Source organism: Salvelinus sp. IW2-2015, unplaced genomic scaffold, assembly GCF_002910315.2.
Source record: "Salvelinus sp. IW2-2015 unplaced genomic scaffold, ASM291031v2 Un_scaffold515, whole genome shotgun sequence".
Classification (NCBI taxonomy): domain Eukaryota; kingdom Metazoa; phylum Chordata; class Actinopteri; order Salmoniformes; family Salmonidae; genus Salvelinus; species Salvelinus sp. IW2-2015.
The window spans coordinates 579,462-588,258 of NW_019942566.1; the positions used below are offsets into that span (position 1 = coordinate 579,462).

Here is an 8,797-nt window from a genome sequence, read left to right on the forward strand (position 1 = left end):
GAGGTAAAGTAGGTAAAGCATGTAGAGGTAAAGTAGGTAAAGCATGTAGAGGTAAAGTAGGTAAAGCATGTAGAGGTAAAGTAGGTAAAGCATGTCGAGCTTGCCCAGGTAAAGCATGTAGAAATTAGTTTTCTTTGTCACCAAAATGGATTCTAGACGTTTTATTTAACATGTTTGTCGGGACACATACTTGTATTGTTGAACTGCTTTATCGGTACACCAACAGGTTTTTGGCTCATAATAATACCTTTGTACTGATGATAATACCTTTGTACTAACGATAATACCTTTATACTGATAGTAATACCTTTGTACTGATAATAATACCTTTRTACTGATAATAATACATTTGTACTGATAATACCTTTGTACTAACGATAATACCTTTATACTGATAATAATACCTTTGTACTGATAATAATACCTTTGTCCATTTGGTCTTCTATTCATCAGTGTCGATGTGAAATGAAATGTTCACCTGATGATAAGTTGGCTGTCGATAAGTGTATGTACCATGTAATTAAATTACATTTGTCTGCCTGGCTGAGTGTAAAAGGTAAATCGAATCCATGCTGATCTCTTTAATCTGGCTGATGTTCATGCACTTGTCTTTGCGTCCAGTGAAGCTTTACTCTAAGCTTCTGAAGTAACTATTATTTCAGCAAGATGCGTGGAGGAAAGGATAGAGGAAGGACATTTGTGTACAGGTGAGGTTTACTCATTGTCTGGACCTTTAAAGCTGACATTGGTGGTGGCCTGGTGGTCGTATGTATGACGTCATTTACTTCAACGTTTGGAGTGACATCATATGTACGGCTGCTAAACTGCTACATGGGACATCGTCAATATTCCGAAAACTCTCTCAGACTTAAAAAAAAAAATCTCCCCTTCCTTTTATGTTTGTGTCTGTAGCTCAGTATGCTTTGAATTGTCAGGTAACTGATGTACTATTCCCTGGAGAAGGAAAAGAACTCCAAAAGTTCAACGGGAAGAGATGAAAGTAATTAAAAAAGAGAGAAAGGAGGGAGGAGGTTAGGGCGGGTGGGAGGTGTTTGCGAACAAATCTCTCCAAGCTATTGTGTTAATATTTATGTATAATTAATTAAAGTGTGGAAGCGGAAAGAGAACAAGAGAATAAGAGAGAGCGAGCGAGAGAAATGACAAGCCCCGGCACTTGAGTGGCTTAATTCTCTGTAGAAATATTAGGAGAGATGAGTCACACTCACGATGACACATTGGACACAGTTGCTATTTGAATCTTGATTTCCTTCTCGTCTTTGTGCAGCGAAGTGTTATCTACATCAGCGTTGGAGACGAGACGAGCTCCCATGGTTTTTAAAGATTTTTTTTCCAAACCACACAATAGGAGAACAGACAGGATCAGAGAGACGCTCTTGTCCTCTTCATATAAAAAATCTATCCCTTTTTATTAATTATTTTTTGAGTTCTCAAATGCATTTTACTGTGTGGAGGAATAAACTCACAGAATGATACTACTAAACCACTAGGCTACCTGCCTCTAACCACTAGGCTACCTGCCTCTAACCACTAGGCTACCTGCCTCTAACCACTAGGCTACCTGCCGCCCCAAGTTCATGTGGGACTATACTGTCAATAAATCGCTCTCACAATTCCAATAGTATACCATAGAAAGAGAACAGCTCATTCTAGATCAATACACATTCACATTGACTGTTGAAGAACAAGCATGCCAATATTGTCACAACACAATACAAATTGATTCAGCTCAGGGCAATTAGTTTCAGGGCAGCACAGCCTAGGTGCAACCTACACATACATCACTATCCAGTCACTTAGATGTTAAATAGCTCTATTTTGGTAAGATGAAGTGGTTGCTGTGTCTTTGCAGAGCGGAACTGTTGCCGGGGAGTCCAGCTCTGAGCCTGCTAGCCCAGACACATCTCTCAGGCCTGTCCTGACCATAATGGAGGACGAGAGGCAGACCATGACCGAGGGTCAATACAAATGTCTTGAGCTGTTCAGCCGAGACCAGCAGCACAACATCACAGGTGAAGCACAAATCACTAATTTAAAAGTACAAAAATTGATGTACCAATCCCAGATTGCCCCTTTAATCTAATCACACTACTTACTGGGAGTCTGGGTCTGATTAATGGAGCTCTTTGAGAAAGCACCAGTGTTGATGCTATGACCTTTGTTGCTTAAGTAAATCTTAGTGGATGGATGTGTAATCAGTGCTCCCTTGATGCTATAGGTAATAGAAATGCTGGTACTATCTTTTGGTATTTGTTTCATTAGTCCATTGTTGACATAATCCCAAAATGTTTTGCTTGTCACCAATCAAGTTTTCAAGATAGTATGTAACTTTCAAAATACAGAAATAATCACGTATGATACATTTTGCATTATATAATATAAAACACAGCATCATATGATGTAAAATGCGCCATACGGAGATAATTTCTGTATTTTGAAAGTTACATATCTTGAAAACTTGTTTGCTGACAAGTTGGGAATATGTCAACAATGGACTAATGAAAATAAATACCAAAAGATAGTTTTGGGGTGGAGTGTTATATGCCTATAAAATACTTAAATGCAGTGATATATGCCTATAAAATACTTAAATGCAGTGATAAATGCCTATAAAATACTTAAATGCTGTGATATAGGCCTATAAAATACTTAAATGCTGTGATATAGGCCTATAAATGACTTAAATGCTGTGATAAAGGCCTATAAAACTACCATAGCTAAATGGTTGGAGCATCTCTGCTTTTATGGAAAGTGCTAAAGGCACCGAGCATCTGCTAAATGTCTCAAATAGACAGTATCAGTCAAAAGTTTGGACACACCTACTCATTCAAGGGTTTTTCTTTATTTCTAAAAATGTTTACATTGTAGAATAATAATAAAGACATCAAAACTATGAAATAACACATATGGAATCATGTAGTAACCAAAAAGGTGTTAAATCAAAATATATTTTAGATTCTTCAAAGTAGCCACCCTTTGCATTGATGCACTAGCGGTTCTGGGGGGCAGGGGGGGCCAGTGCCCCTGTGAGAACAATTTTGGACCCCCTCCACCTAAATGTGGAGTGTGAAATAATTTTTACATAACTCATTTTTGCTATCGTTATTTTTTTACATCCATTATTAATGATGATTATGAACATGTTTTGTCGCCTGCTAATGCCTGCAATGCAGTGAAGAAAACAATATGACAACAATAACGTCTAATGTAACTGGCCCCTCTAACAGTACAACTGGCCCCAGCTTCCCCCCCCCCCCCCCAGTTGAAATGGTCTACAACCGCACTGCATTGATGACAGCTTGCACACTCTTGGTATTATCTCAACCAGCTTCATGATGTAGTCACCTGGAATGAAATTCAATTAACAGGCGTGCCTTGTTAAAAGTTGATTGTGGGAATTCTTTCTTCTTAATGCGTTTGAGCCAATCAGTTGTATTGTGACAAGGTAGGGTGGTATACAGAAAATAGCCCTATTTGTAAAAAGACCAAGTCCATATTATGGAAACAAGCTCAAATAAGCAAAGAAAACAACAGTTCATCATTACTTTAAGACATGAAGGTCTGTCAATATGGAAAATGTCAACGAACTTTGAAAGTTTCTTCAACTGAAGTCAAAAAAAACATCACAAACGCTATGATGAAACTGGCTCTCATGAGGACCGCCACAGGAAAGCAAGAACCAGAGTTACCTCTGCTGCAGAGGATAAGTTCATTAGAGTTATCAGCCTCAGAAATGCAGGCCAAATAATGCTTCACAGATTCAAAGTAACAACACCCATCTCAACACAACCGTTCAGAGGAGACTGTGTGAATCAGACCTTCATGGTCGAATTGCTGCAAAGAAACCACTACTAAAGGACACCAATAATAAGAAGAGACTKGCTTGGGCCAAGAAACACGAGCAATGGACATTAGACMGGTGGAAATCTGTCCTTTGGTCTGATGAGTCCAAATGGAAGATTTTTGGTTCCAACCACCGTGTCTTTGTGAGGCACAGAGTAGGTGAACAGATGATCTCTGCATGTGCGGTTCCCACCGTGAAGCATGGAGGAGGAGGTGTGATGGTGTGGGGGTGCTTTGCTGGTGACACTGTCAGTGATTTATTTAGAATTCAAGGCACACTTAACCAGCATGCCTACCACAGCATACTGCAGCAATACGCCATCCCATCTGGTTTGCGCTTAGTGGGACTGTCATTTGTTTTTCAACAGGACAATGACCCAAAACACACCTCCAGGCTGTGTAAGGGCTATTTGACCAAGAAGGAGAGTGATGGAGTGCTGCATCAGATGACCTGGCCTCCACAATCACCCGACCTCATCCCAATTGAGATGGTTTGGGATGAGTTGGACCGCAGAGTGAAGGAAAAGCAGTCAACAAGTGCTCAGCATATGTGGGAACTCCTTCAAGACTGTTGGAAAAGCATTCCAGGTGAAGCTGGTTGAGAGAATGCCAAGAGTGTGTAAAGCTGTCATTAAGGCAAAGGGTGGCTACTTTGAAGAATTTCAAATATAAAATGTATTTTGATTTGTTTAACACTTTTTTGGGTACTACATGATTCCATAGGTGTTATTTCATAGTTTGATGTCTTCACTGTTATTCTACAATGTAGAAAATATTAAAAATAAAGAAAAACCCTTGAATGAGTAGGTGTGTCCAAACTTTTGACTGGTACTGTAAATAATAGGGTTAGACATGAATCGTTAACACATGGTTCAGCAATATGGAGGTAGCCTGAAGTGTTATTAATGAACAGCTAGCTAAAGATATTAAACAGTAATTCTCCCTAACGCAGGTGTGTTCTGTAGTCGTATGTGGGATGGCTTGTTATGTTGGGACGAGACTCCGGTGGGGACCTACGCCACACAGAACTGCCCATACTACCCCGGCCTGGACACCACTGGTAAGACCGCATACTGATAAATTATCCAATTTCTGCAGAGGGAATTGGCCAAGTCACAGGTAGATTATAGAGATCATTTTGACCAATAGTCTCTATAGGAATGACAATGTAGCATCTTACACTCAAGTTCTGATCTAGGATCTAGGATCAGATTATATGGACAGGGGGGAACTGGTCCTAGATCTGTATCATACATCAATCTAGGATCAGGTCCTCCCTGTCCATGTACTCTTATGGAATGTGATCTAAAAGGCAAAACTGATCCTAGATCAGCACTCCTACTCTGAGATGCTTTTTGAATACAGGTACTTATCTGACCAATCTGACCAGTGACACAATGACTGTAATGAGATTTGGACTAATGAGTGTAGAGTATATAGATTGTTAATCACTAGTGATGCAACAATTGATCTAATTATTTCACTCTTCTTTTGTTCTGTTGAAGCAAGCTGTCTTGGATAGCTCAGCTGGGTTTTATGTACAGAACCGTTGATTAGCTGCTGGGGGAGGACAGGCTGCTGGGTTAGCGTGCTTACAGACAGGGAACATCGTGATCTCAGTCATTATCCAACAGAAGATTCAACTTACGCTTTAGTGATTAGAGCAGGGAAGAGTTTCCCCAAGTCTGGTATATTAAAGTGTTATGTGATGCTCATAACTTATATCTTAAGTGTTTTTCTAGCTTTGGTGGTGAATTAGTTGAATGACAAGGAGCTGGCTCTCAGTGTTATGGAATGCAGTGATGCTCAATTGAGTAATGAGGACAAACAGAATAACACTTAAAGGGGCAATCTGCGGTACAAATAGCAACATTTATATGAAAGCAAAATGAGAGAGAAAAAACTACCGACACGGCACAAACTGGTTGAATCAACGTTGTTTCCACGTCATGTAAAAAAAATAACTGATAGGATTTTTAAAAAATCATCAATGTAAAGGCATTTCAGATTTTTTTCATCCAGCTTCTAACCCAATGACATAGTGAAATGTTTTGTTATTTTCACGTTGAATTCACGTTAGTTGACAACTCAACCAAATGTAAATCAAAACTAGGTGTTGAACTGACGTCTGTGCCCAGTGGGTAACTATTCCCTCTACAGTTGATATTACAGTCCAGTCAGTGTAGCTATAGCAGCGGCTTCATGTGACAATGATGGATTCAGTGATGGATTGATGATGGATTCAGTGATGGATTGATGATGGATTCAGCAGCTGCCAAATCACCATTACTCATTGCTGAAATTATATCGCTAACAATTACCATGAAGTGTTTATTTTTTTGCAGGAAAAGTGTCAAAATATTGTGATGAATCTGGTAATTGGGTCCAAAGTCCCTTCATTAATAAGACCTGGTCCAAATGTCTGACGTTCTCCAAGGAAAAGTTAAAGGTAATTGGAGATTGATTCGTTCTCAGTTGATTAATGGACAAAACAGTACAGGTCTGTCTGGGACAGGCAATGCATCCAAAATGGCACCATAGTCCCTATAAAGTCCACTACTTTGGACCAGAACCCTATGGGCCCTGGTCTAAAGTATTGCATTTTTTAGTGAATAGGGTGCCAATCCTCACGCTGTATTCCATTTATCTGTGTCTTGGTAATCACTGTTATTGTTCCCTGTTGACAAGTAGAAATCCTCACGCTGTATTCCATCTATCTGTGTCTTGGTAATCACTGTTACTGTTCCCTGTTGACAAGTAGAAATCCTCAGTAAAACTCTAGCGCCTGATGAAGATCTCTCAATGTTAAAACTCTAGCGCCTGATGAAGATACTCTCAATGTAAATCTTAGCGCCTGATGAAGATACTCTCAATGTAAAACTCTAGCGACTGCTCCCTAAAAGGCAGCGTGAGTCTAGGAAAAGAGTGAAACGCGGATGAAAAAAGTATAGACTTGGGCTCTGTTTCAAAATATCACTTTTTTTATATGATAACGTTTCAACACGTTGCCATGACGCAAGTTGTATGGGAAAAATATTAGCAAGTATTTTATTCTGTTATATTTCATTATATTCTTAGCCTACTATAAAATATGTGTATTGACTGTGATCAGCGTAGCCTAAGTGTATCTTGTCTGTTTAATGAACAAAATAACTAGAGTTCCTGTGCATGGCACAGCCACATAGCATATAGACTGCACAGACCAGTAACATAATTCAACTCAATATGCCATTCTATTCTTTTGAAAATAAATTTCATTAGTCTTATAATGTTTCTCATGACCTGAGTATTTTCTCAATGGATTTTATTCAAATAGACACCCACCCATCTGTATACCACTACTATCACTCCTCACCGGCATGTGCACTGGAGGTATAAAAGGAATTGCTGGAGTATAAAGGAATGTGCACTGAGGTATAAAAGGATGTGCATGGAGGTATAAAAGGAATGTGACTGGAGGTATAAAAGGAATGTGCACTGGAGGTATAAAAGATGTGCATGGAGGTATAAAGGAGTGCACTGGAGGTATAAAAGGAATGTGTACTGGATGTATAAAAAGGATGTGCACTGGAGGTAATAAAAGGATGTGCATGGAGGTATAAAAGGAATGTGCACTGGAGTATAAAGGATGTGCACTGGAGGTATATAAAGGTTGTGCACTGGAGGTATAAAAGGATGTGCACTGGAGGTATAAAAAGTGACGGAGTAAAAATGTGTACTGGATGTATAAAAGGAATGTGCACTGGAGGTATAAAGGTGTTGCAGGAGGTAAAAAGGAATGTGCACTGGATGTATAAAGGAATGTCATGGAGGTAATAAAGGCATGTGTACTGGAGTATAAAAGGAATGTGCACTGGAGGTATAAAAGAATGTGTACTGGATGTATAAAGGAATGTGTACTGGAGGTATAAAAGTGAATGTGCACTGGGTATAAAAAGCATGTGCACTGGAGGTATAAAAGGAATGTGCACTGGAGGTATAAAAGGATGTGACTGGAGGTATAAAAGGAATGTGCACTGGATGTATAAAAGGAATGTGCACTGGAGTTTTAAAAGGCTGTGTAGGATGTATAAAGGAATTGTGCACTGGAGGTAATAAAGGAATGTGTACTGGATGTATAAAAGGAATGTGTACTGGAGGTATAAAAGGAATTGTGCTACTGGAGGTATAAAAAGGCATGTGCCTGGGAGGTATAAAAGGAATGTGCACTGGAGGTATAAAAGGCATGTGGCATCTGGAGGTATATAAATAGCATGTACACTGGGGTTTAAAATGAATGTGCACTGGAGGTTTAAAAGGCATGTGCACTGGAACTGGAGGTTAAAATGAATGTGCACCGGAGGTATAAAGGAATGTGAGCTGGAGGTATAAAAGGAAAGTGCACTGGAGTATAAAAGGAATGTGCACTGGGAGGTATAAAGGAATGTGTACTGGAGGTATAAAAGGTGTGCACTGGAGGTATAAAAGGAATGTGTACTGGAGGTATAAAAGCATATGCAGGCAAAATGGCAAATATTTTTAACAGGCAAAATCCATAAATCTATGTGAAAGCGGAATTGGAGTAGCGCACATCATCACTATACCTGATTTGTTATACGGCTGGTCTCTGTTCATTCTTCTCAAAGCATTTGTATTGACCGTCGATGATCTTCTTCCTCTCCTCCTCTCCTGACTGACCCTTGGGGCTGACTGGAGTCTCCACAGTGGGCTCTAGCAGACCATGAGGGTCACCTTCTGGCTGACTGGAGTCTCCACAGTGGGCTCCACAGACCTGGCTCTAGCAGACCATGGGGAGTCACTTCTGGGGAAGAACCACATGTAACGGGACAGACAGCCATATAGAACACACACACAATACAGTATCGAGGATTTCTACTCTGTCACAGGCTAACAGTAAACAGTGATTACCAACGACAAGATAGATGGAATACCAGCG

At 39.8% G+C, this 8,797-nt stretch overlaps 1 pseudogene; it reads left to right on the forward strand.

Moving 5' to 3' along the window:
* The window catches only part of LOC112068435 (calcitonin gene-related peptide type 1 receptor-like), a 105,492-nt pseudogene that overhangs the window by 49,221 nt on the left and 47,474 nt on the right, over positions 1–8,797 (forward strand).